Source organism: Eurosta solidaginis, chromosome 2, assembly GCF_040869045.1.
Source record: "Eurosta solidaginis isolate ZX-2024a chromosome 2, ASM4086904v1, whole genome shotgun sequence".
Lineage (NCBI taxonomy): Eukaryota > Metazoa > Arthropoda > Insecta > Diptera > Tephritidae > Eurosta > Eurosta solidaginis.
This window is the reverse complement of record NC_090320.1, coordinates 106,677,631-106,703,497: the sequence shown is the minus strand read 5'-3', so window position 1 is coordinate 106,703,497 and position 25,867 is coordinate 106,677,631. Positions and strand designations below refer to the sequence as shown.

Here is a 25,867-nt window from a genome sequence, read left to right as displayed (position 1 = left end):
ACCTTATGAGAATCAATGCAATCGATTATTGGTGCCGCTAAGGTCGTAACAGTATCGTAGCCAACCAATTGGGTTTTGGTTTACCGTCGTAACGATAAACAGCTGATTCCGTTAGGGATACGACTATAGCGATACGACAAACGGCACCAATGACTCCAGCTTAAGGTTGGTTCGATGAGCTGTTTTATCTGCTTATGATTAAGGGCCTGTTAGTGGTCCCTTTAGGCCGCGTTACAATGAAATTTTTCATATAGATGCGTTTAACACAAGCTAATGTATTCCAGTAACATCGCCACAATCAACCAACATTTGCATTTATAAATATGAAGGAACTTGGCAATTTAAGTTTATTTCGTTTTGCCCATTCAGATAAAAAATTTCGCGAAGAACTGTTATAAAAAATCTACTTATACAACAAAAATACTTGCCAACATATTTTCTGTCATATTAATTTGTTATATTGCAGTTTTAGTAACCAACGAGTGGGAAAAATAATTTAATGAGCAAGGCGAAATAAACTTTGGTAATTCTATACGACAGCTTGACACTTTTAGTACACGTCCAAAAATATCGTTATGGTTGTCAAAAAACGAGTAAAGAGTCGCGAATCAGAAGGGACTCAAAGGGTTGATAAGCGCAATACAAAGCTTTATAGCTTCAAAGCTTCCGCAACCCAATGGTCAATCTCACCTACGCGAGGAGAATCCTGTTATAAATATGAATGTGTCATACACAAATTTAGCAGGCGAGGCTTTGGCTAACCCAATTTCCTCATGGACTAGTGGGTGGGGAGGGCGGTATGGACAAGAACATTGCAACATCGATAACACTCTACAAAGCATTCGGGAGTGTCCATGGGGGAACTATACAAGGTGGTGGACGTGTATTAAGAGTGTCATGCTGTCGTATAAATTTTCCCAAACATCTCTTCATATTGACAAATTTTTTATTTCCGTTTCCGGATTCGCGTATTTGAGTCCAAAATGCGTCATTTGACTCTCCTCTCGATATATTTGTATCCAAGAGTATCATGCTGTCATATAGAATTACCAAGACGGTTTTGGACTCAGGAACACGACACGGAAACTGAACATTTTATATCTGTTCAAAAGTTAGGATTTTCATGCGGTTTGGACCACACTGCTTTTCTGAATATGTATATTACGTTTAGTAAAGCAGTGGCAAATATGATACAAAAAATAGAGCTAGTTCCATTCATGACGGAACGATACAAGGTGGCAGCATGGTGACATAACATAAATAAAAGTTCTATGTACTTTGTTTTTGTAAATTCGATGGACAAATGTCAAAATCGTACTGCGCCGGAAGTTCCATTTAAGGTAAGGCCACATTAGGCTGCACTACGCAGCACTGCACTGCACTACAGAATATTCTTTGCATATATTCACACCTAGCGTCAGCAGCACTGCGCGACCCGGCACAGCGCGGCAAATTTGATCAACTAGGCAAAAAAGCCGCGTTGGAAAGTGTCGCGCAGTGTTGCTGCCGCTAGGTGTGAATTACCTCATAAGAATGCATGCAAAGAATTTTGCACCATCTTTTTTCAATCTGGGAAAAAGAGTGTGGAACTATCCTTCCTCATATCTTGAGGATGAGATGTCGTGCACCCATAGCCGCCACCGTTTTCTTTTCCTTTCCTCTTCTTCGCAAAACAATGAAATAATTACAGCTTCAAAACTGTGTCGTCCATTTTGCAAACAAAAATAAACACAAACTTTTGCCGCAATGTGTCGCTCGATTGCCGCTTAATGTGAATTGCCAAAATATGTCGTACTGTGCGGCGCCGCTGCCGCTACGTGTCACGCAGCGTAATATGCGCGTACCTTTTGTGTAATGTTAGCAAATAGACATTTGCGGGGACGATGACAATTTCATCAAAACCAAGCTACCAGATAAAAACTTCGAATTTTTCTAATTTTGATGGATTTCATAATAACGGATACGACTAAATTAATTTCATAGTTATTTTAAATGGAAAGAAAAAAAATTTAATACGAAATATCAGCCTAGGCAAGAAGGTTTTTAATAAGTTTTTCGAGCTCCCGAAAATTGCTTTGGTGGAAGAAACATTGATCGAAGTACACAAAGCAAGAGAATATAGCCTTCTTAAGTGTCCCTATGTTTGCTCAGAACATTTTGACAAAACATACGCGTTTGTCAATTGATTGACCAAAGGAGGTTCTTATAAACCGAAACCGCAATTTGTAGAGTTGAACATACTCAAACGTAATTTTTATGAAATTGAATGGTGATAAATTGGCTACAAGTCCACATGCCCTGTAGCTCTGGAGTTTACCACTAGTTAGGAGAGTTCTTTTGCCCGTTGTATCAGGGGTCACCTTGGGGCAAGCCCCGCCTATACTCCTTCTGTACCCTTTTAGCATTAACATGGATGTGGCGTCCGACAAACCTAACAAATTAGATACCTCTCACTCACTGCAGACTTTGCAAGTACAATTTTTCTCAACATGCCTCGAGAAATATCCACTGTAGAGGCGTGGTAATAGGGCCATGCTAGAACAACAAGATTTCCGTGTATTTTTTTCTGTCTAGGGGTCAAGCTGCCATAAAGATAAGAGTCATTAACCAATGTATGAGTCATCCACTATTTTTCAATAGAATTGCATGTTTTACTGATTCTCAATAGACATGCAAAGGTATTTGTTTACTTTAGGGTACAACTGCTAAAAATCGGCGAAAAATATAGGGAGAGGCGTCAGAAGACGCGTCTCCGAAGGCGGAAATTAGAAATTGTATTTCTTTTTGGAGATATTTGCAAACAAAATCGAAAACTTTCATGTGGTTGTTGTAATTTTGATGATTTTGTTGTACCCACAAGAAAAACTGTGGGTAAAAGTGTTTTGCGCGGATATAGTTTTGGTCTCCAAACCGGTGTTGGACCCACCCAGGGTCCACCGGTTTCGGAGCTCACCGGGGCCATTTTTCGGTTTTTGTTTGGAAATATCTTCTCAAAGAAATAAAATACTTAATTTCTCTCGGATTCGTGATCCTGGGGCCATGGCGCGTCTTTTGACACCTCTCTCGATATTTTTGGACCAGTTTTAGCAGTTGTACCCTAAACAATTACACAAAAAACACAATTTCGCCTTAAACAGTAATGGTATGGCAACGCTTTTAGCAAAACAACAAATATTCTCCGTGTTCCAATGAAAATGAACCAGATGCGGATAGAGATTTAACATTCAAATGCAACAACAATGTACACCATATGGATCACATTGTTCTTGCATTTGCATGTTAAATCTCTAGGCGTATCTGGTTCACGTTTCATTGGAACACGAAGATAGTGAAACTTCAAAAATCCCCAAATACGTCAAAAAATTTTGAGTGAAACTACCTTATTTTTTATACCATGGTGGCAACACCGGTCAAACGAAAGTAGTCAACGAACGAAAAATGCCGAGTTAAAAAGCGCTTGCGTTGTCCCCTCCCAATCCATAGTACAGGTCTACAAGTAGGATATGTAGTAGCACGCACATACACAGCCACGCTCACCTGATAAAATGCTTGTTCTTGTTCGTTTTTTTGTGGATGGTATTTGACACTGTTGTACTTCTAAGGTCCAAGAAAAGTGTAGTAGCTGCTAACGAAAACTGCCTAAAATTTTTATCGTAAAATTACAAAGAAATATACTAATTTACTTTCAAACGAGCACTTAATTACATCTCTCTTTAAAATCCATATGTTTTGGACAATATTAATTAACAAATTGTAATACTTTATTACAGGGGACGATTGCTAAAACACGACCAAAACCGTCGGGGGAGGTATTAATAGACGCGTTTTTGCCTCGATTCCAAAAATTCGAATACTTTTTCGCCTTTGGACTATCAATAACAGTACAAAACGCGTCTTTTCATTTCTCTTTCCACATTTTTGGACGGGTTAGTGCAGTCGACCGCGGTTTCAAACTGCTTTTCGCGTAGAACTTTTGAACGGGTAGAAAAACCTAGCACCCGTGTTTATATTATTAATACAGGAATAACCACGCGTCCTCAGATACACCAATTCAAGACTTTTGTATAATTTTCTGTAGGACCCATATAGGTGCACTACATTTTCATCCTAAATTCTTTCAAAAAAAATTTACCATCACAGCAACCCATATCTGATATTCCGGTCCTTTTTTTGTTTCCCTGTGTTGCTTTCCACGACAGCAACCCCGGTAATTTTGACACTTCGCTCAGTGTCAAACGCATGTTCCACGCAGGTTCCACTGAGTTCCACAAAAGTTTGACACTGACCGAAGTGTCAAACGGCAGTGTGTTAGAAAGAGAAAGGAATTGTTTCCTTCTCATACATATCATACTTGTAAACCTGTACTATGCTCCCAATCAAAAACAATTCTTCGCGTATTCTCACGAAATGTGTTCAATAAGATTATTTTTAGTAAGAAATTACTCTATTTCAACAATTGCCCAGAAACTACATTCTATAATTTGCTGAATCGCACTCTGCTTCCCCCACCCCTTTAAAAGGCTTTGTATCATACTGACAAGTACACAACCAAATTCACAGACACATGCATATAAATCAAAAATAAATCGTTTGATGTGGACAAGGGAAATACTGTATGATTTTAATAATACAGCATTTATGCTAACAACTTTTACCAGCTATCCAACACAGACCAACAGCCAACGCTCACTTCTCAACACCTTTTCTATACCGATTACAAATGGTTTTTACTTAGCGAATTTTTTGCACCAAGAGTATGTTCTTTTTCAAACAAGTGATATACGGCAACAGCCCAAGCTCAGTTCCTTTCCAGTTTTTGTAGTACTCCAAACAATGGTATAAAAATAAGGTAGTTCCACTCAAAATTTTGTGAAGAATTTTGGGATTTTTGAAGTTTCACAATGTTTGTTAAATTGCTAGCAGCGTTGCCATACCGTTACTGTTTAAAGCAAAGTTGTGGTGTTTCAGGATGGGAATTTCTGATGAAAACACAACGATTATCTGCGGCAATAACTACATGCCTAAAGCATTCTATGTGTACACATATCTGCTGAGAATAATAATGTATGGTAATTTGCGAAAAACTTATAAAATAATGGCACCTCCCCCATAGAGCCTTTTACGTTTTGTTTACGCCGTTATGAAGCACAAAACCTTATTTTGAACAACCAGAAGGATGTTTGGACAAAGGTTCACCAATCTCGATTTGCATCGTTCTCGATAATCTTTGGTTTTCAGTATTGCATAAGTGGAAAGTGCCTTCCAACGATTACCTCTTTGATAAATCGGGCGCTTCGGGATATTCATACCTGGGCATCAAATGTCGGGTTGAAAGTCAACGCGGAGAAGACGAATATGGTCTTGTTTACAAAGAGGTACAAGGTCCCAAATTGGATCAGGCGTAAGTTAGAAGGGGTGACCGTACAGGAGAAACCTTGCACAAAATAGGAATCATCCTAGACAGTAAGCTGTCATGGAAGCTCAACGTGTATGAGAGGGTGAAGAAGGCCTCAACGGTCCTTTATGCATGTAAAAGAATGATGGGGTGTACGTGGGGCTTATCGCCCTCTCTTTCTCATTGGGTTTTTACAGCGATTGTAAACCCTCTTCTATACTGTGGAGTTCTTGTTTGGTGGAAAGCCACACAAAAAACAACCTACATCAAAAAATTAGAGGGGATATGCAGATTATCAATGCTTAGCATTACGGGAGCCCTGAAAACAACCCCGACGGCTGCGCTGTATGCCATTCTGCACTTCCACCTGTAGACCTGGTAGCGAAGAACATAGCGTTAACAACTGCAACCAGGCTCGATGCCTCGGGGCAACTTGAGCGCTGACCATATGGCCATAGTAGTATAGCGTCATCAATCACAAAACGAACAGACTACCTGATTCCCTATCTGCGCATCGAGGGCGATCTTAAGGACAATAGAGGTGGACAGTTGGCGCAAGGGTGCTCAAATGGCGGACGAGGCGATACATGTGTACACAGATGGTTCCAAAGTAGTGGAAGGAGTAGGGTCTGCGGTATAGTGTGCTAATCCCGAAATAAACAGATCCTACAGGCTGCCGGATCACTGTAGCGTTTTCCAAGCGGAAATAGTAGCCGGAACCAAAGCAGTAGAAACCCTGGAAGAGAATAGCTTAAGCTGCAACCGTGTTAACTTTTATATTGACAATCAATCAGCAATTAAGGCAATAATCTTGCATAGCACAGCATCTAAATGCGTGTTAGAGTGTAAGCAGTCCCTGGAGAGAATCTGGACAGGGAGAAGCATACAAAGCATATGGGAATAGATGGGAATGAAAAAGCGGACGAACTAGCTAAAAAGGGCGCATCCCCTGAAGCTTGCTCCGTAGACGTCCCAATTAGATTGGGCGAGATTAAGCGAAGGCGAGAGGTGCACATGATCGACCAAGCAGGAATGGTGTGGGTTCAAGCGCGGGGCTGTAAAGTGTCGAAGATTATGTGTAGGTTTTACAACCTTAGACTAACACAGTTGCTTCTATCATTAAAAAGAGAGGATTGTCGGCTCATGACGAGTATTCTGACTAGACGCTGCCTTCTGGCGTCACATGCCTTTAAAATAGGCTTGCTAAATGATAGCAGATGTAGGAAGTGCAGGCTGGAGGAGGAAACGATCGAGCACGTTCTGTGCTCGTGCCCTGCGCTTGCCAGGCTAAGACTCCAGCTATTAGGAGTGATACAGCTGTCAGATCTAGAAGCAGCAAGTGGCTTGAGTCCTAGGAATCTTCTAGTATTTGCCAAGAGGACGGTGTTGTTTTATAACATAGCTCATGGTTTTTGGAAAGGTTTATCAGTTTGTTCGTTAAAACAAACTTCTGGTAGCACTACGGACTCATTCAGTCTATGTGAGGTCCTCATAGACCAGCCAGTTCAACCTAACGTAACTGCTTTTGAAAGTCATTATTGTGAAGTTTTTACATATTTTAACAAAATTAATTAAAGGAGGTATTAATTTTTTTTTTCTCTGGCAGTTATTCTTGTGCACCTTAATTGACCATCAAGTTGAGAAATAATATCATGAGCCAAGTCTAGGGTTAGTCGGTACAGCTTTTGGAATTCCGTTGCATTCAAGTGGAATTGGTCGTCTACTCCTCTAAGAAGGTGTATGTCCACTGGCGATGGACTTAGTAATTTTTCATCTTGTGATAAAACGTACGCCAAGTACTCAAATACCATTTGATTTATACAACGATTGTGTTTGAAAGTATTTAATTAAAGTTCCCATTTTATTTTTTAACTAAAATTGCCAAAAATATTAATTTCGTGATTTTTAACATCCAATTTACTTGCCGTTTATTTAACAACACAGCTGATCGTCGATAAACAAATATCGATACAAAATAGTTACTGAATAACGAAATCGTTATAGTTATCGATCCGCAAATAAAGCCGTGGCAAATTTGGTTAAAAAATAGTGAATTCCACTACCCTACAAGAATACTGACTATCATATGACTATCATCTGATTGTCAGCAATGTCAACCTAACGATCAGCGCCTCATACAAACTTTCTATCACAAACTTAAGGGGAATTGCGCAAATGTGATGTAAACAACTGTGTACGTGTGAGTTTTTGTCTCCTTCTCAGCAATCTAGTGACCGAAAATGGCGACCAACAACAAAAATTCCCACATTGATCCACAATTGGTAGTATAAAAAATGAGATGGCCTAACTGCAATGTCCCATTCATATATGCTTGCCTTTTCTTACATGGTATGTACCCTAAAATACGTCAACAAAATTTTCTGCGAATCCGCCATTTCTAATTTAGCGTTCCATATCGGCGGTGCAAAATTTTTGTTAAGAGATATAATTTAATTTATATTGTGCGATTGTGATACAGTTACAAATTATTGTGCTGCTAAATTGCTTGTAATGAATTCTCAAGTGGTTGGTATTCATTAGCTAAACCCTTATATCGTGTACATTCCTTGGCTTAAAACTTTTTCCGTGAATTTAGCTGCTGATTTTGGAGCATTAAATATTGTGGAATATATATAATTTTTGCAGGTAAATATAAAACGTTCTTGCAAATCTGAATAGGTGTGATATTGCACATATTTTTCGCAAATCCATTTAGAAGCCTCGATCCAATGCGCCAACTTCCATGTATTCGCCAGCGCCTCCAGCAATGACACCGCCAGGGTAATCTGTCCTGGTGGTCCCAATCAGAGGACTATAAATAGCACAATTACACCTGGCTTGCCTCATATGCCACCACCAAAACAAGCAGTATACGCAAACATATATTTTTAAATAACTTTTTGTCTAATAAATTTTGTTCTTTTTCTAGACTGGTCCTCCTCAAACTGGTCAGCTACACCACCAACATCAATTGGAGGTGGTGTTACATGTCCATAACAGCAAACAGGTGAACAGCAAATGCCACCGCAACTGGGTCCAATACCACGACAGTCTGGTATAATGCAGTCACAATCAGGTCCCCCTCAACACCCTATGCACCAACCACTTGGTGGCCATGAGCAACATGGTCCTCAAGGTATGCCGCCTGCATCTACTGGACCAGGTGTGGCAATGACACCACATCCAGTTATACCAAGGTATATACCACAACAGCAACCGGGTTATGCAATGCCACGACAAAATATCTCGTACAAGATCAGGGTAACTCCTCGCCACATTACGTTAGGTATTGATATTCGAAATTAATGTTTTGTTTGGCAATTACATTGATATTTCTCGTTTCCACGTCCTCTTTGTATTGCATACCTGCAACAGCTGATTTATTAAAAACTACAGCTCTGTCCTTTACACATACACTCTCCAATAGCACGCACGGCTTGTGAATATTAGCCACACATTGTAAATTTTTGTGAATTGGGTCCAATTAGATGTAATCGTTGCAAGGCTAATATGCAATTTGTAAATGCTGGTCGTCGTTTCCAATGTCTGGTGTGTAAAGTGACAACAGATGGTAAAAAAAATCTTTCACTTTTACTTGTGTTCATTGATCCATATTATTTCTCAACAGTACCAACTGAATATTTCCAACATTTGGGCAAAACCGGACAGAGTGTCGATAAATATGAACTCCCTGAACTTGTATTGGGTACATACGAGTTTTTGTGTAAACAATGTTTGGGTACCGATAGCTCTCAAGGTAAACCTCAACTCATATCCAAAAATCAATGCCTCGCAATCAATTGTGAACGCTGTACGCACTACATTGGGACCACGCAGTATGGACAAGCATATTGTTGATTCCAGTGGTAAGGCCACAATTGATGCAACCATTATGAAACTATTGGCAATTGTGCATCCAGCCGTAAATCTCTAGTCGACATCGCCAAATCTCAAGATGCTGAGGTAAGTTTTTTATTATATTAGAATGTGCAGAATAAAAAGGTTTCTTTTATCAGGAAGGCGCGCATGCACGTATCATCATTAAAGCTATATGTAAAGCATTACAATTATGCGTGACCAAAATATGACATAGCTGTACATGTAGAAGCGCCAATCAAAGCAACAACAACATGCTTTATTGGAAAAATGCGCTGCCACAGCAATGACCTCCAAACTTATTCATCAATAAAACGATTTCTTTTTTAAAATGGTTGTGGACGCTGTACTTTCCTTTGATGAACCAAAGTCATACAAAAAATATAAAATCGCATTATTAAATATAGAATTGGAATTCAAGGCTGAGTGTGATAATGCTGAAGTACGTTCTGATAATGTTCAAGAGTATCAAAAAATCGTAGTAGTGCAGTTTAGGGGCCCCACCCTAAAGTTGGGCCAAGATTTTCGGGTGAGGTACCAAAAGACGCGCATTTACGTCTAGATTAGGAATCCGAAAGCAGAAAGTTATCGGCGAAAAACAGGTTTGTGTGATACATATTGTTCGGGCATGTTTGCAATCTTTTAAGCGCACACATCACTTTACTTTTTATACTTGGTATATTAACATAATCTAATTTGCACGAATTAACCAAAAAATTATGTTAAATTTCACTAATTTACTTATAAAATATCAACACAAATATTGCAAAAAATTTCTGTCCAAACGAAAACATATGAAAGTAAACAGTGTTGCCATCTCAGCAGGTAATAAAACAAGGTTTTGTTTGATATATAAAGCATCTATATTTAGAAGAAATTTCTATAATAAAATTATGTTTTTACGGGAAAATGATTGTTAGCTTATCATAAATCGAATAATAATTCGAAAAGTTGTTATTGACAAAATACTTAAATTTCATTTTTTTCAAAAAAGGCTTAACTGAACATGCACAGTAATTCTGCGTAGAACACATTTCTGCGATTATAAAAAATAACCCTGGGCTACGACATGCCAAGAAGGGTGTACTACGCAGAAGGACCGCCACGGTTATACCACACACCCGGACTTGGTATGGCGTAGCCCAGGGTTATTTTTTATAAGCGCGGCCGAAGGCCGCCTATGCAGAAAGGTGTTCTACGCAGAATTACTGTGCATGGCGCAGCCGGTGTTGGATCGGCTAAGGGTGTTCTACGCATATGACTTGAGAAAAGCAAGAGTAATTTCTTATTCACTTAATTTCTATTATTGCTCATCTGGCAGCACTCTTCACCATCAGGTGTTTTTTTCAACAACGATACAAGTGATTAGAGTGTATTTTCTGTATTTTTATTACCTAATTACATATTAATTAGAGAAATTAGACAATTTTTTTCATTATTGCGTGAATATCAAATTGTATTAATCTATCGAAAAACAAAACAGGATGAGATTTGTGCGCTTAAAAGATTGTAAATGTGCGGGAACAATATGTACAAGACGAACCAGTTTTTCGCGCATAAATTTTAAACGGGTAAAAAAAGTTAACTTCCGATTTCGGATTCTTGATCTAGACGTGAATACGCGACTTTTGATCAATGACAAAAAAAAAAAAGGCCCAATTTTAGGGTAGGGCCCCTAAACTGCACAATTACCCAACACATTTTTTTTCGCTTCCCAAGGCAGTCGGTTCTATGTGCTGGAGCGACTCGGGATTTTTCCCGACCAAGGACTGTCATTTCAGTGTAACCCCATTTAATTTGTTGCGTCCCTCCCACAAATTGTCATCCTCCCAGCAGCTCCTTGCAGCGGGACTGCTCCATATCCTCTTGCTCCGGGAAGGTATCGAATCCAATACGGGTCCGTCTCCTGACCCCGGTCCTGTGAAATGGTTTTGCTGCATCTGCCGGAAAAGAATATTTTTAGGACGGTCATACTCTGTTCAGTGTGTCTCGTGTAAGGGATGGTTGAATCGGACAGGTTGTTCTGGGCTTGATCCCAAAACCCGACGTCCACGTAACTTTTATAAATCTTTTGTGGCTCCTGGCTGTTCACGTCCAAGGGCGTCCCGTAGTCTACGCCATAGCGCCCCCACTACCTTCCAGCAGCCCAGGTGCTCAGCAAGCCACAACTAGTACTCGCTGCTGCTCGCGCCCCGCGGCGCCATCAACTCCAACAGCTGCTACCACTCATAACTACTATATCCGTAGTAGAGTCAGTAGCACTGCTGAGCATCAGCCCCTGCCCCCGTCTTCTCCCCCCTCTTTTCCGGCAGCAATCGTGTAGGTCAAGGAAACAGAATCTTAGTCCCTAACCCCGTTTGCACCGTTTGCCAGCACAGAATATATACGTTTGCGACATCCGCCCAATGCAGCTCCTGCCTTGAACGGTGCCACTTTCCTAGATGTTCTGGTCTCCGAGACGGCAACCCCCCGACGGGTTTCATTGCGCCATGTTGCCAGGTCGCAAACCCCCATCTACCGGTTACCCCAATGCTTGCCCAAGGACGACCAGTCCCAGGGCCACAACGGCAGTTGCATCCTGGCCTTCCTCAACCCAGGCGTAGTCACCCGTCACTTACTCCCAGAGTGGCAAAGTCTCCCCCTATGCACTTCAGAATTCTGCAGTTAAACTGTAATGGACTAACTGGGAAGATCGCCGCGATTTCATGAAGCGGCACAACATCCGCATTGCTGCGATTCAAGAGACTAAACTCACAGCAAGATCTGCACTGCCAACCTGTTCTGGGTATAATGTCCACAGAAAAGATCGCATGAGCGGAAATGGAGGCGGCCTCGCGTTTATCACACACCACTCTGTGCAATATCATATATTTGATCCTGGCATCGACCACAGGGACAATGTCTTAGAACGTCAAGGCCTATCTATCCGGTCAGGCGATGCAAACCTAGAAATCATCAACATCTACATCCCTCCTGCCCCCTGCTGCCCCAGTGGATACCACCATAATATTAGCACCTTACTGGCAACAATCGCATTATCTTAGGCGACTTTAGTGCCCATCACGATCTATGGCATTCAAACTTGCGGGCGGACAGTAGGGGTGAGCTGTTGGTGGATCAAATAGAAGAAACGACGTTCTGCACAATAAACGGAGACGCCCCCACACGTATGGTAGGAAGCTGTCACAGTTCGCCGGATATCTCAATCGTTTGCGCAGAACTCGTAGACTGCGTCAACTGGCATCCGACCACCTGCCTATACTTATTTCGTTGGAGCGTACCGACGACTTCATCGTTACAGAAAAACGCACTTTCATAAACTTTAAAAAAGGAAAGTGGGACGAATACAAATCTTTTACAGACAACCTCTTTGCAGCCCTCCCTATCCCGACTGATGCCCGCCAAGGGGAGCGTGCCTTCTGCAAGGTCATTGAATCCGCCTCGGCACGTTTCATTCCCGCCGGGAGAATTCCCGAAATTCGGCGTCACTTCCCGGCGGAGGCCGCAAATTTAGCGAGTGAACGTGAACTTATAAGACAGCTCGACCCAGGCGACCCCCAAATAAGGGATATAAACCAACGCATCAGATTGCTTGTGGATGAACACAAGCGGGCGAAATGGGAGGAGGTTGTAACCTCTCTGCCGGTGTGCGTAAACTTTGGTCCACCGTAAAGTCCCTATCGAATCCGTCTAAGCACAGTGACAAAGTTTCCATCGCCTTCGGCGATACAGTGCTGTCGGATTCGAAAAAATGCGCGAGCGCTTTCTGCCGTCAATATGTAATGCATTATACGGTCGACAAAAATAGACGGAGGGCCAACAGACACGCACATAAACATAAATTCAGCGCGTCACCAATTACCATCACCGCCATAGAGGCTGAAGATGCCATTGGTCACGCCAAACCATCCAAAGCAGTGGGCCCACACGGCATAGCCATGCCGATGCTCAAAAGCCTAGGGAAAGAGGATTTCAAATACTTAGCGCATGTCTTCAACCTGTCTCTTTCCACCTTTGTCATACCCGAAAAATGGAAAATGGCTAAGGTGGTCCCGCTACTAAAGCCTGGGAAACCAGCTAACATAGGTGATTCGTATCGTCCGATATCCCTCCTATCGCCAGTAGCAAAGACGCTTGAAGCCATTTTGCTCCCCTACTTCCAAGCAAATTTGCCGCTAGCCTGTCATCAGCATGGCTTCAGAAAACTCCATAGCACCACCACCGCGCTAAATGCTATGAGCACCCAGATAAATTGCGGTTTAAATCGAAACCCCCACCATAGAACAGTACTCGTAGCGCTAGACCTATCAAAAGCTTTTGATACGGTCAAACATGGCACGTTACTGCAAGACCTGGAAGGGTCTACCCTTCCCCCATGTCTTAAAAGGTGGACCGCAAATTATCTGGGTTGTTGGCAGCCATCGGTGCAATTTAGAAACGAAACATCAAAACCAAGAAGAATTAAACAAGGCGTGCCATAGGGTGGTGTCCTATCCCCACTTTTGTTTAATTTCTACATATCTAAGCTACCTTCACCACCAGAAGGAGTCACTATCGTTTCATACGCCGATGGCTGCACAATAATGGGCACAGGCCCAGGCCCACAGATCGATGAGCTCTGCAACAGAATAAACGGCTACCTCCCTGATCTCTCCAGTTTTTTCGCCTCGCGAAACCTGGCATTATCACCGACTAAATCTTCTGCGACCTTATTTACAACATGGACGTCCCAAATGTCGACCATTTTGAACATCCACGGCGATGGCACTACGCTACCGACTGTCCTACACCCCAAAATCTTGGGTGTGACGTTTGATCAGGATCTACATTTTGGTGAGCACGCAGCGGCAATTGTTCCGAAAATCCAAAGCCGTAATAAAATCTTCAAATCCCTTGCTGGCAGTACCTGGGAAAAGATAGAGAAATGCTCATTACTACATACAAAGCAATTAGCCAGCCGTTTACGTGCTACGCGTCACCCATATGGTCGCCAAGCCCAAAAATTACCCACTGGAAGAAGCTACAGGCCTGCCAAAATACTGCTCTCAGAATTGCCACGGGCTAAGCATCTCATTTCTCTCCCTGATGGGGAGTATTCTCACCTCATTATGCAGATGGTGTTCTGGGGACATAAGAAGACAGCCCGTGGCGATTCTGAGAGCAGTATTTTGGCGGGCCTGTAGTTTCTTCCAGTGGGTAATTTTTAGGCTTGGCGACCATATGGGTGACGCGTAGCACGTAATCGGCTGGCTAATTGCTTTGTATGTAGTCATGAGCGTTTTTTATCTTTCCCCAGGTACTGCCAGCGAGGGATTTGAGGATTTTGTTACGGCTCTGAATTATCGGAGCAATTGCGGCTGCGTGCTCACCAAAATGTAGATCCTGATCAATTGTCACACCCAAGATTTTGGGGTGTAGGACAGTCGGTAGCGTAGTGCCATCGACGTGGATGTTCAAAATGGTCGAAATTTGGGACGTCCATGTTGTAAATAAGGTCGCGGAAGATTTAGTCGGTGATAATGCCAGGTTTCGCGAGGCGAAAAACTGGAGAGATCAGGGAGGTAGCCTTTTATTTTATTGCATAGCGCATCGATCTTTGGGCCTGGGCCTGTGGCCATTATTGTGCAGTCATCGGCGTCGGAAACGATTGTGACTCCTTCCGGTGGTGAAGGTAGCTTAGATTTGTAGAAATTAAACAAAAGTGGGGACAGGACACCACCCTGTGGCACCCCTTGTTTAATTCTCCTTGGTTTTGATGTTTCCTTTCTAAATTGAACCGATGCCTGCCGACCACCCAGATAATTTGCGGTCCACCTTTTAAGACATGGGGGAAGGGTAGACCCTTCCAGGTCTTGCAGTAACGAGCCATGGTTGACCGTATCAAAAGCTTTTGATAGGTCTAGCGCTACGAGTACTGTTCTATGGTGGGGATATTTATTTAAACCGCAATTTATCTGGGTGCTAATGGCATTTAGCGCGGTGGTAGTGCTATGGAGTACATTTGAGCAACGCGACAATTGAGCATTTGGAGCTATGTACTCAAGGGGGTTTGTGAACATAATGCGTCCTATAGATGGCAATTTCGATAGTTGCACAATTTTCGAATTTACATAAAACTTTTTCTATTAATTTTAAACAAATAGAGTAATATTTGTTAACAAAAATAGGCCTATGCATTGCGGCTGATCAATACGAATCGATTCATATAACTTTTATATGATTTTACGTATGCTAAGTATGCGAAACAGCCTGTCTATTGATTGTATGGAAATTTTGTTAGCGTATTAATATATAGATAGTGGATAATATACTGCCTATGCAATATTTCGACCTAAAATCGAAAACGTTTTTGGGTTGTTTTTTTCGTTTAATATACAACGTGAAATTTTCCGATTCAATCAAAATGCGTTTAAATAATAATACACTAAGTGGAAATAAAAGATAATATAATAAAATAAAATAAGAAATATCAAAATAAATTAGCATAAAAGACAATATACAAATTTTAATGTAATTTCTGTGTAGCAAATTTATTTATTTTTTGTTCACTATAAGACGTGCTATATCTAAAATGAGCATAAAGGAAATGCAAAAAACATTTGGGTCAAATTTGCAATTAATTGTTATAAATAAATAAATTTAGTGAGTTTGAACAAAAGTTGACTCATTATTTCTGATTTCACTTTTTTTAAAGCACCTAAAATGAAAAACAAAGAATCTGTTAAATAAAGACCTATGCTTTTACGTGTAAGTAAAATTTGTCCAAAAAAATAGGCCGGTTAAGTTATTGCTTCTCTTTAAGGTTTTTTTGTGCGCTAACAATTATTTTAGAACAATTTTTTAAGGATTTTGGTACAGACCAATATAGGTAATTGGCAAACAATGGGAAACAATATTTTATTTCAACAGAAAATGAGCGTAGCAGTAGTTCTCTCACCGTTTCGCGTGTACAAATATATACATATGTAGGGATGAAACATTTGAGCAACGCGACAATTGAGCATTTGGAGCTATGTACTCAGGGGGGTTTGTGAACATAATGCGTCCTACAGATGGCAATTTCGATAGTTGCACAGATTTTCGAATTTACAAAAAACTTTTTCTATTAATTATAAACAAATAGAGTAATATTTGTTAACAAAAATAGGCCAATGCACTGCGGCTGATCAATACGAATCGATTCATATAACTTTTATGTCGGAATTTCGTTTTGTAACGTCGTCGGGTCAAGTTCGGTTTTCCCCACAACTCAACCGCGTGTTATTAAAGGACTATATTCATGCGGTTGAGAATAAAATGGCGGATAGTGTGGGAAACGAAATGGCAAAAATCTAATTAAAAATATTGAAAAATACTAAATAATTGAATCAGAAAGTATAAGTGAAAGCATTTGAAAAATTGGAATTTATAACCTGGCGTGGGCCACATAATACCAAATCGATTTACATATAACTTAATATAGGAAAAATGGCGTGGTGCCAGTAAAAAACCTAACCTTAAATTTTAACATAAATACATAAACTAACGGAATATCTGGTGTGACGCCATAAAAATTAAATTGAATTTTCAAATATACATATATTAATAATATTGTGGCTGGCGTGGTGCCAAGGAAAAAAAACCAAAAAAATTAACTGTTATACAAATAACGAAATTGAAAGATAACCTGGCAGTATAAGGGCTCTTTAAAGCACCTTGCCAACCGACGCTTGCGTATGCGGTGTCAATTAAAATAAAAAAAAAAAAATAACTTTTATATGATTTTACGTATGCGAAACAGCCTGTCAATTGATTGTATGGAAATTTTGTTAGCGTATTATTATATAGATATTTGGAAATGCTATTGCTATTGCTAAATGTTTTTTGTAGTTTACCTTATTTTCAATACATGTATGTATGAGTGCTAACGTTACTGTCTTCAAGAGATGTTGAAAATTTAGGATGAGATTGTATATAAAATGCTGAGTTAATAGTATGTTCATGAATAAGTACTGATTTATTTTAAAATTTCATGTACATATTTTGTAAAGTAAAAACTAAGTAATTTAGTAACCTAATAAATATCGAAGATACATATATACATAATAACGTTTAACGTTGGAAACTCGTCGTGTCGGTATTTGAGGTGCAGATTTCTTTGAAGCATATGTACCCCATGTCTTGAGATGTAATCTTTTTTAATTATAAAAAGCACGGGTGTGGTGAGATTTTCAAATTGAGTCCCTATGCCACAGAACTTTTGGGTTCAGTACCATTGCATGGTTGTTTTGATCCAATTTTTCTTTTGGCTCCTCTGCTCGGAACCGATTTTGCTTTCGGTTTAATTTTTGGATACTAGTTCGGTTGTAGTACTGACTTAAATTACGGTTCCGGCTTTTGTAGCAATTTCGGCCTTAGGCTGGATCTGGTATCGGTACCTGCTATGGCAAAAGTTCGGCTTGGAATATTTCCATTTTCAACTCCAATATCGGTTATACTCCAGTTTTTTTCTTGCCATCATATGGATGATATAAATAATCCAAAAGTAAATATATAGTATGTATGTGAAAGAATATCAGGAGAGGTATGAAAAAATGCGTTTTGGACTCAGGACGACGAATCCGAAAGCGCAAATTAATAATTTTATTTCTGTCAAAAAATATTCCCAAAAAAATGAAAAATGGCACCGGAGCGCTCCGAAACCGGGGGTGGAATCCAGAGTATTTTTGCGCAGATCACTTTTCTGCATTGGCGGCCTTCGGCCGCGCTTATAAAAAATTACCATTAGAGACCAAACCTATATTCGCGCAAAACACTTTTACCCACAGTTTTTTTGTGGGTACCCAACACCATCAAAATTACAACAGCCACATGCAAATTTTCAACTTTGTTTGTAAATACATCTGGAAAGAAATAATTTCATTTCAATAATTTTCAATTTCCGTTTTCGGATTCATGGCCCTGGGTCCAAAGCGCGTCTTTTGACACCTCTGCCGATATTTTTGAACGAGTGTTAGTTGTTGTGAGCTAAAGTAAAGAATTACCAAATATATTTTCACATCAAAAGTAGATAAACAAAAAATGTAAACATAAACAAAGTTTGACATTTTATGACTAGCTTCGAATGAAAAAACATGTAAAATGCATCTCTCATGCTTTTACCTGGGGCCCTATTCGCTAACTGTGAGTTTTAAAGTGTACCCAAGAAATTGTGTAAACTTTGAAATTCTGATTCTGTAAAGCAAAACTGTGAACAAAAAAACTCACTGATAAAAACTTCGTGAGTTTTCTTGGCAGCCAGTGTACACTATTCTGACATTCAAAACTCATACGCACTGTTGCAGAATGACTTTTTTGTTTTCATGGCATTTGATGAATATTTTCTCACTGACATAAGACTTTTACATTCAGCGCTCATTCAGCAAAACAATGTACACAATAATATACAGAATCGCATGAAAATTTAAAGTGTAAATTGTGTGTGCAAATGAGTTTTCAATGAGTGTACATTTTTCAGTTTTTCACAGTTAGGGAATTGACCCCCTGGTTTTTGTACCATGGTCACAACTACAGTAGTGGTATTCACTACCTTCCCAGCAAAAATGTACTCGTAAATTGACCAGTAAAATGACTAAGATCTGTGTTGGAACACGTAAATCATTAAGTAGCATTTGTACAGGGCGTCGGGCCCTTTTGTGACCAGTCCATTCCGTCGTACCTATTTATGTGATTGTCCATACTGCTCACACATATGCGGTATTAGGTTATCGAAATGTAAACAAACTATAGTGCTGTACTGTTCTTACATTCGTTATGGCAGTCATTTTTTAAGTTATATACCTGTAACTTTACGAGTATTTTTAGGTTAATATGACCGCCTTCTCACTAGTATTATGACCGTTTTTTTACTTGGATTATACTGCTATATAAATAAAACATTTCTTTAATTCAAATCCATTAACATTTCTTTTATTCAACATTTTTATAATATATTATATTATTTATAATAGTTGTAAATTATTAACTATAAGTCTTAAGAAGGAATAGTTTTTCAGTCTTGTTGGTGAGCCATAAATACAAATTTTATTGTATGCGATTGTATGCATACAAAGTTAAGGGAAACTTAAAAACTTAAATAAATTAATTAATGATATAGAAAATAAAAGAGAAGAACTAACAGAACTATTCGTTGCAGTAAACCATCAAATCGCGAGTATGCAATTCACAATTTGAGTAAGTTGACTTGTAATTCGCCAATTTTAATACCATACTCTAGACCTCACGATAAATATTGATAAAGAAGCCAAAAGATTTAACTATGACATATATAGAAAGTCAACGGCCACCGATACAATAATACACAATACCTCAAATCACCCTCAACAGCATAAAAATGCAGCATTAAGGCACTTGGTACATAGACTTGAAAGAACACCGCTTACACAAGAGGCATATAAGAGAGAACTTGAAGTCATATATAATATCGCTGCAAACAACGGATATAAAAAAGCACTAGTAGATAAGCTCAGAAGGACAAATGGACAACCAAAAAGAAATAATGAAAAGGAAAATAATAGCTGGACGACTATGACATATACTGGAAAAGCAACATATAAATTGGCAAACTTCTTTAAAAAATACAACATTAACACAGCATTCAAAACATCGAATAATCTAGGGCGAAAACTAAGAACTAACATTAACTCAGAGGGTCCGTTTAGCAGCCACGGCGTATACAAGCTTACCTGCGGATGCCAGCATAGTTACATAGGACAAACAGGACGGCAAATAAGAACGAGGTTCAGAGAACATATTAGAGATTACAAAAAAAATACGGAATCCAATCATTATACCCGAGTCTAACTTCGCGAATCACATGGTCGAGAATGAATGCTCCCCAGCAAACATCAATAAAACAGTTAGGGTTCTTCACATACAGGAAAAAAGCCGACGTCTCAACGTACTCGAAAACATGGAAATCTACAAACAGAAAACATTTGACGGTAGAATAATAAACGAACAGATAAACACAATTTCTGACACAATATTCGAGCCTTTAAAACTTGTTTACAGGAAACAACTTAATCACACAGGTACAACAGACAAACACACAACAACAAATAAACACAAAACAATTAACACACCAAAACAAAAAACCGACAAAGAAGGTCAAACGACTAAAATCACAGATTTCTACCTACCCCAGTCAGCCACACAAATCGATTAGTAAGCCACCCTCGGTTCTGAATGAACACACAGCACATACACATAACTAAATATACACAAGCATCAATTTGACAATACCTGCTCATATACCTACGAACTATAAATACAGGACAAACGACAACAACAGATCAGAACGAAAATCGACACTGACGATGGCACAACGCCGGTTTGTCTCAAAACCAAATTTGACAAGGGATGACGGAAAATCGTTCCAATATACATCATTTATCCACCCTGTCGGAAAATCAACCAAACAAGATAAGTTAATACCATACCTTTTTTATTTTAGTTCAGAAAGCTGCAATTGAGGTTCAAAAATTTCAATTCAAGTTCAGAAAATTTAAATTCAAGCTCAGAATTTCTATTTGTAGTTCAGAAAATTGAAGTTCAGAATTTCTGTTTGTAGTTCAGAAAATTATAATTGATCTTAAATTGTAATTTTCTGAAATTCAGTTGTAATTTGCTGAATTGCAGTTGAAATTCCTGAGCTTCAATTATAATTTCCTAAACTTCTATTGAAAATTGTGAACTTCAATTGTAATTTTTTGAACTTCAATTGAAATTCCCGAGCTTTCAGAACTTCAATTGCAACTTTCAAAATTTTTTTTACATAAAATGAACAATTTAACATTTTTTCTGACAGTTAAAGTGGTGAATTGCCTACCAGAGGTCTGAAACCACTTGCATTCGTGTTAGCGCTTCCCTATATCATTAATATAACAATATTTTTTTAATAATTTCATTAATAGATAAATATAAATTTTTCTCCTTTACGTTTTAGTGTACAAAAATATGCAATTTTACATATCGCAACCTAAACCAAAAAGTATTACAACTCATAATCAGAGAAGCTTTGTGTTGAATGTTTATTTATACCACAAAAATAACAAAATTCTTAACAAACGATAACGATGACGTTAACTACCAAAAAAACATAAGTTATTTTACGATGCTTTCATGGATCGATTTACACTTAAATACCGATTTAATTTTTTTTAAGTTTTCACATTTTTTAGTTTAAAATGCGATATATATATTCAGTGGAATAATTTTAGATTGAGGGTCCTTCATGCAATTTTCTTTCTTCGTGATTTTGCAATAATGCACGTAGGTACTCATAGTAATTTTTTGTTTTGAATTATGTGATTAAAATATTTATAAGGACCATTTAGTTGATGTAGCAGTGCAATTATTTATATTCAAAATATTTTTTGTTATACATCTCTTTTATAAATTTTGGTTAAAATTTATTGACAAAATCGTTGCAATTAAATTGCTTTAAAAAGCTTTGCAAACTTTACGAGATTGTTGAATATTATTTTAATTAGAGCATAAAAATCTTAGAATGGTAACGTAGGAAAAAACTTAGAATTATTTCAGTTAAGTTCATCACAAATATTTATATTCAAAATACTTTTTTGTTATACATCTAGTTTATAAATTTTGGTTAAAAATTATTGAAAAATTCGTTGCAATTAAATTGCTTTAAAATTCTTTGCAAATTTAACGAGATTGTTTAATATTATTTTAATTAGAGCATAACAAGCTTAGATTAGTAACGTAGGAAAAAACTTAGAATTATTAGATTCTTAGATACTTTTTAAGCTAGATTCAGTGTGTGTTGTTCGTTTGTTGTACAAATTCGTTGCATATTAATTTTCAGATCAAGAATACTCAAAGGTGTCGTGGTCTGTTGGTCAATCGCGCCTCGCAATATCCAGTGATGGGAATTGACATTCATTGTAAAGTAGCGAAGGCACGGTCCTGCGCAAACACATCGCCAACTTGTGTTGGCAAAAGATATGCTGAACTGTAGAGGAAGAAACATTTTTAAAATTTAATAAAATCAAAAATGTTAGTTGTGCTAAAATGGGGTAAAGTATTGTATGTTAAAGTATAGCAAAGTCTCAGCGGCATTCTCCTGGTGAAAATTGAGTTTGAATAGGTCTCATTCTTCATTCTCAGAAACATTTACAAAGGTACCTCGTAAGATATTAAAAATCCGCAACGCTTTTTGCAATAACTTCAAAAAAAATCACATTCAAACCGGTGTCATATCCCTACTTCTGTTTAAATTGTACATATCAATAGCAATCTTCACCACCAGAAGGAGTCACTATTGTTTCCTACACCATATGGTCGCCCAGCCTAAGGATTACCCACTGGAAGAAGCTACATGCCTGCCAAAATACTGCCCTAAGAACCGCCACGGGCTGTCTCCTTATGTCCCTAGAACACCATCTACATAATGAGGCGAGAATACTCACAATAAGTGAAAGAAATGAAATGCTAACCGAACAGTTTCTGTTGAATACCCAGGAACCTGGGCATCCCAACAGACATCTGATTGATGAGCCAACACCGCCCAGGGTCTTAACGAGTCACCCCCGTAAGCACTATTAGAAAATACGGCACCTGAGAACACAGCCGTATGAAGCCAAAAAACATAAGCAGGTCCTTGGTGAACTCCATAAACAGGCGTCGGACCTCTATATCAGGAATTGCCCGGTGAATTCAGTACTCAGAGAACAATACCCTAAAATTGCAGAACAGGAACGCATGCTCCCTAGGGAAACGCGAGTCACTCTAGTCCAACTTCGATCTGGACACTGTAACAGGTTAAACTCTTACCTATCCAGAATCAACCCCGACATACAAAATGTTCCTGCTTGCAATGTGTCCCCACATGACACCAACCATCTCTTCAATTGTAATGTGGAACCAACTCCTCTAACATCCCTCTCTTTATGGTCCACCCCTATTGAACAGCAAATCACATATTGTCATCCTCGGACTCCCGTTGACGGACATTGCTAACAATTTGTGATTGGTGAGACCTATTGGATCGGGCGAAGCACTGCTACAACAACAACATCAGAAGGCACTCGAAGACGATGCCTCAAAACTAACAACCAAAAGCAATAATTATCATTTCACTGACACAAATTTTATAGTTTTTTCTTCCGTAGTTCGACACAATCCAACTAACAACCAAAAGCAATAATTATCATTTCACTGACACAAATTTTATAGTTTTTTCTTCCGTAGTTGGACACAATCTTTCATAATATTACTTAACAATTTAAGATTAGATATTTTTTTCAAGTTGTATTTTGACTTACCAGCAACAATAGAATCATGTTTAATTGTACGCTGCACAATCATTGTACCATCATGTAACGAAGCTCAGTTTCTTCCAAAAATTGTTCGGCACTGCCACGTAAAATCAATGTACATGTTCTAGCATTAACGCAACCTTTAAATAATTATAAACTATAAAAATAAAATTAATGTCAAACCCACTATCAAACCTTGGAAAATGTTGAAATGTTCACTACCACCTTGACGTTCTTCAAAGTAATCACATTGACCCAAAACACTTGAATTAATATCATTAGCTGTAGTCATAACAGCACCACAACAAGCTTTCTTTGTACGTTTCAAATCTTTTTCTGGTACACTAACAGAACATTTCACGATCTGCAAAATACTGTGTACCAACATCACCAATTGGTAGTTTGGATAACAAAACATTGGCGTCGTACTTGGCTAGTTTATTGTACAGAATACGCCATTCAGCACCAAAAATTTTCTGATACTCTTGAACATTATCAATACGTACTTCAGGATTGTCACGCTCAGCCTTGAATTCCAATTCTATATTTAAAATTGCGATTTTATATTTTTTGTATGACGTTGGATCCACCAAAGAAAAGTACAGCGTCCACAACCATTTTAGAAAAGAAATCTTTTTGTTGATGGATAAGTTTGGAGGGCATTGCTGTGGCAGCGCATTTTTCCAATAAAGCACGTTGTTGTTCCTTTGATTGGCGTTTCGCCATGTTCGTGCATGCACGCCTTCCTCAATTTGTTTTAAGATTTCTCATGCTTAAAGTACTACTGGAGTGGTGTCATCGCCGACCTTATAAGAGGGACATTTTTATTCTACACATTCTAATATAACAAAAAACTTACCTCAGCATTTTGAGATTTGGCGATGTTGACTAGAGTTTTACGGCTGGGTGCACAATATCCAATAGTTTCTTAATGGTTGCCCCATCATTTGAAATTATGGCCCTACCACTGGAATCAACAATATGTTTGTCCACACTGTGTGAACCCAATGTAGTGCGTACAGCGTCCACAATTGAATGCGAGGCATTGATGTTGGATATGAGTTGAGGTTCTACCTTGAGAGCTTTTGGTACCCAAATATTTTTTACACAAAAACTCATGTACCCAATACAAGTTTAGGACGTTCTTATTTATCGACACGCTGTCCGGTGTGGCCCAAATGTTGGAAATATTCAGTTGGCACTGTTGAGAAAAAATATGGATCAATGAACACAAGTATAAGTGAAAGAGTTTTTTTACCATCTGTTGTTACTTTACACATTAGACATTGGAAACGACGACCAGCATCTACAAATTGCATATTAGCCTTGCAACGATTACATCTAATTGGACCCATTTCACCAAAATTTACAATGGGTGGCTCATAGTCACCCTCAACAGTGCGTGCCATTGGTGAGATGGTAAGTGTACAGGACAAAGCTGTTGTTTTTAATAAATCAGCTGTTGCAGGTATGCAATAAAAAAAGGCCTGCAAACGAGAAAGATCAATGTAATTGCCAAACAAAAAATTAATTTCGAATATCAATACCTAACGTAACGTGGCGAGGAGTTACCCTGATCTTGTACCACATATTTTGTGGTCACCAATGGTGTTAATAAACCCTGTTCATTAGTAAAAAAAAAAGCACCACCAGCGCTATTTTGATTTTCAACGGTAACGCTTATCGGATTAGGCATCTGATCGGGATCTAAACGGCGTTGGGCTACTGTTTCGGCTGTTGATATATACCAGTACCAGGTGCAGGTGGTTGCTAAAGAAAATAATACAAAAATAATCATCAGTAATATTTGAAATATATTAGTTGTATTAGCATACATTATAACCATGACGTCCGAGTATTGGGGGTTGACCCCGCATGGGTGGCTGACTGGGCATTGGCGCCTGTCCAGGTTGTGTTGGGGGCATCATTTGACCCATGTAACCACCTGGTGCACTTGGTTGTTGTAGAGGATAGCCTGTTGAGGTTGTGGAGGGCAACCAGGTGGACCAGGTTGTGGTGGATAGCCCGACTGTTGTGGCATTGGCAGATAGGTTGTTGCTGCTGCTGTCGTGGCATTGCATAAAAAATGGCTCTTCGTTTGAACTCCGGAAATAGCTTTCACAACAGTGGACTTACCGTGTCCAATCCTGCCAATATTGAATGTTGCCTGTCGCGATATTACCTCTGGCGATAATGACAAATTTTCGACATCCTGTAAGTAATAGTTTTTTATTAATTCAAATTATATTAAAGCAAATACTACAATATAACAGAT

At 38.9% G+C, this 25,867-nt stretch overlaps 1 protein-coding gene and 1 pseudogene across 1 annotated transcript in view; both read right to left on the bottom strand.

Moving 5' to 3' along the window:
• The window catches only part of chic (profilin chic), a 252,626-nt gene extending 247,950 nt beyond the window's left edge, over positions 1-4,676 (bottom strand). Inside the window, exon 1 of the mRNA XM_067766077.1 lies at positions 4,656-4,676. The gene's annotated coding sequence lies outside the window, so the exon portion shown is untranslated. The remainder of the gene's footprint in view (positions 1-4,655) is intronic.
• Positions 4,677-16,761: 12,085 nt separating this feature from the next.
• Positions 16,762-24,318, bottom strand: LOC137241591 (T-complex protein 1 subunit eta pseudogene; annotated as a pseudogene).
• Between the last annotated feature and the right edge of the window lie 1,549 nt (positions 24,319-25,867).